Source organism: Leiobunum rupestre, chromosome 7, assembly GCF_980474605.1.
Source record: "Leiobunum rupestre chromosome 7, qqLeiRupe1.1.hap1, whole genome shotgun sequence".
NCBI lineage: Eukaryota > Metazoa > Arthropoda > Arachnida > Opiliones > Sclerosomatidae > Leiobunum > Leiobunum rupestre.
This window is the reverse complement of record NC_143390.1, coordinates 43,982,165-43,986,212: the sequence shown is the minus strand read 5'-3', so window position 1 is coordinate 43,986,212 and position 4,048 is coordinate 43,982,165.

The window sequence follows — 4,048 nt, the reverse complement described above, 5'->3', positions numbered from 1 at the left end:
ATTTGGGTGATACACGAGGTGTCGGACATATACCAAAATCCCGTACACTTTGTCTAAAACCGCAAAATCTTTTAACTCAGTCTATGGTAAATTAACATTGAAATCACAAAATCACTTCAAAAAGTAATGATAAAATCGCCAAAATCTCTACGAAATCCTGAAATCCCGTACAAAATAATGGCAAGTGTCCGACCCCTCGGTGATACATCTTTTTTAATACAATTTTAATTAACACTTTGTCGGGGAAGTGCAATGTCCTTTAATACTTTAGGCCTAAGGTGGTGCCTTGGGTATTAGCCTAGCTGAATATTATTATTATTTAGTTCCAAGCAATTCTCAGATAAAAGTTGCTTTATCTGAACCGAAGAATTAATTACGATAGATCAAATATCAGATTATCCACATTGAGGCTCACACATTATCAAATCTGTTGATAGGGTAAAAATGAAAACTAGATAGTTTAAACCCAAAACTAATCTGAATTCGTTAAAAAACCGACTGATAGAATGTGAGCAGGTTTCATATGCCTCACATATTTATATTTTACATATCCCCCGAATACATTTATTTCTAAATTTTAATTAGTTTATTTTAATTAGCTTTATACACTATTATATAATACTAATCGTAGAAACAAGGTAGCTGTTTAGTGGTTAAAGGTTATTACCCTTTCTTTTCTATTGGGTAATTAAAAAGCGTGACCTCTCACCCGCTTTCCCATTGGTGGAAATAGCTTGACTCCCCTAGAACTTAGTGGCTCCATCTAATCGGTGGCTGCTCTTAAACATTTCACACATTAATATTTCATCAAAAACGTTCTGCATCCAGTTGCGTTTAACACAGAGTGCTCCTACTAATGGTATAAATAAGCCTATTCCACACAAGGTTTTTAAAATATACTAGAGATTCAACCTGTTAAGCATTTCTGTCGTCACACTGCTGCCATCTCTAGGTTTATTGCTGCACTACTTTTTAGTCAATGACAGTTCCTATAATCCCGAGAGCTTTTATAATTAATAGTTCGGCAACGTATCTAGGGATGGCGCCACGTTTACAAAATACCTTGGAAGTTAGTCTAGGTGGATTTATGGTGCCAAAACCTTTTCGTCTGCTAAGCTGGTGCAACTTTAGTAGCGTCTGCTATATCCCTTGTTCCTTAAGCAGGGGTAACTCACTAATAACGTTTCCCACTTGACTGCTAGAGATTCGCTACGAATCCTTCTCCGGAGTTATTGATCTCGCATCGATCGACAAGGAAATGGAAAGTCTTTCGAAGATTCTGCCGCTGTATTTCCGCAACTTTACACAGTGAGCTGCTTAGCGGAATCTTCTTTAAACGAATCATCTTCCACTAAGGCAGAAGGAACGCCTCCGGGAAAGGCGCATGCGTTCAAATTTGCATAAGACAGTAGAAATACAGGATCCTACGCAGTCTTCACCCTAAAAGTCTGTGGGAAAACATTACCCCGACTCGAACTTTTCGCCAACACAGAATGGGAGTAAAATGACGACAGGGAGTTATACTCTTCTTACCCTACTATAAAGTCCAGGGTTGTTCAAAATGCATTTTTTTTTCAAAATGCATATACTTTCTGCATTCCTCAAAATGCAAAATACAAAATGCATTTTGAAAATGGTTTTTCAAAATGCAAAATGTTTTTACAAATCCACTCTTTTTACTTTTACCACTAACTGTGATTACTTAGTTACCCCAGTTAGTTTGAATTATTAATTAGTAATTAATAATAATTCCGTAGAGATTTCAAAACCATCCTCGCAGCCACTAGGTGTTTTTTTTTCGCTTGTCCGGGGACAAAAAGTGTAAGCTTTTTACCCTAAGACGTTTTATTCGCCTGTTCTCGGGGTAAGATTTACCCTGTCCTGAATTTTGTTCGCTTGTTCCAGAGCTCTAGAGTTACACTTTTTACTCCTCCTCGAAAGGAGGTGTAGAGGGAGTAATCTAGCTTTGTCGTCTGCTTAAATTTCGTTTCACGAAAACATGACGGGCAAGCTTTTCATAAATAACCTTTAACCTTTAACTACTCCCTTCTTACTCGAACTCGTTTTCTTCGTCAAGACAGAATTGAAGTAAAATGACGTCATATGGCTACAGTTTTTAACCTGCTCAAAAAACCCAGAACAGGTGAAAAAAAACCACCTACAGTGGGAAATAAAGCGGTGGCACTGTACGAATGTTCGTCTGCTTCTGAGTAAGTGAGTAACTGAGTATCGCCATCCATACTTGGAAATAGTGATATTTTTAACAGGGGTCCTACGGGCTCCCGACCCCCCATAACTTTATTTTATTGAGAGCCACTGGCCCAAGGGGGTTCAGAAGCGGCGTAAAAAAAATTAATTTCCAGAAATGTCCATGATATTTGTAATAAATATTTTTTATTTAATTTGGGAGCCACGGTGGCCCGCAACCCCCGTTCGAATGATTTATTTTAAGGGCCACCTGATTTTTTTTAAGAGCCATTGGCCCCAAGACTGGCGCGTAAATAGCAGACGAACTTTCTCTACAAGAGCTGCGATGATGGTACCAGACTCCCAGAGTAAAAACATTTTGAAAATCAAACCCACAAAATGCAAAATGTAAAATGCAAAACAGTTTCCTAGAATCTCAAAATGCTAAATGAAAAATACTTTTTCTAACTCCAAATGCAAAACCATTTTGCACTTTTATTTTGATTTTTAAAAATGCATTTTGAACAACCCTGACAAAATCCCAGAACGGACGAAAATAAACCACCGAAACGAGTCTAGGTGGCGTAACGGCGCTATTGAAGCAAATAGCGGTGACGTTATTACTCCCCCTCCCTCCCTCCCTCTACAGAATTTGAATTTTTGTGAAGCGGAATCGCTGATTTTACGTACCACCGACGTTTACGTCGTCTGCAATGCACACCATTTTAAATCGAAAAGAAGAAAATACGCCAGATTGTAGATTGGTTTTAATAAAATACCAAATTCTGTAGGCTGTGTCGACATTCAACTTTTAAAGGGCTGTAAAATTGTTTGAATTTTCAGATTGGGGCCTATGATCTAGCGTCTGCTACAGACAAATTAAAAAGTCATAAGACCGTTTCTTAAATAAACTTATCAAAAATTCAAAATAAGCAAACGATGCCCAAATTATATTAAAATTCAAGTATAATTATTTATAAAATTTACGAATAACGTTGAGGAAAATCTAATAGCGTCTGCTTTAGCCGGCGCTACCTATCTACCAAGGTTCCTACAAGCGCTCGAACGCACTATTGCCTATCTACGTTTCAATAGCGAACCAAAGGGGGCGTACCGATAGTTTTCGGTAGCGAATAGAACAACAAAATCTATTCTATAGAGTAATGGCACTGTGACGTCCTAGTACGTCACCTATGCTCTCTCCTATAGATAAAAATTGGCGCGACCAAAATGGAAGCCATGGCGAAAGCTACGGAGTACAACTACTCCATTCTAAATTTTTAGATGGCCGATGATAGAGGGCGTGGCGGTAAATTTAGGGCTATTTATTTTTAATTAATTAATTATTTTAAATAATTTAATTAATAATCTTTCAGATGGTTCTTATCTAATTGAGTGAAAGGTTTTGCGTTCGTCGCTTTATATGTTACAAAAAGTGACATAATTATGCTAATTTTGTCACTTTAGAAAAAGTAGGGCTACGTCAACAAGCAAAATCGTCAAATAACTCGATACAAAGCTTGTTCAAAGCTAAAACGTTCAAAAGCCGTTTCAAAATAATCAAACAGAACGTTATTTAAATAACAGATTTAAGTATTAATTTAAAACAAGTTTAAACCCTATTTTCAGGCCCGTATTTGAATATCGCTACCCTAGACGAATATGTTACGTTCACCAACTTTCGGCGCTGCCAAATAAAAATAAAGATTTACAGCCGCTAGCTAGAAAGCTAGCGACATCTACAGTCGTTATAAGCAAACGGTTTAGTTCCACCTTGATAGTAGATGGCGCCGTATACTACTAAAGGTAATGTCATATATAGTTTCCATGGATACAAAAAATGTAAACAAACAGAATTTTC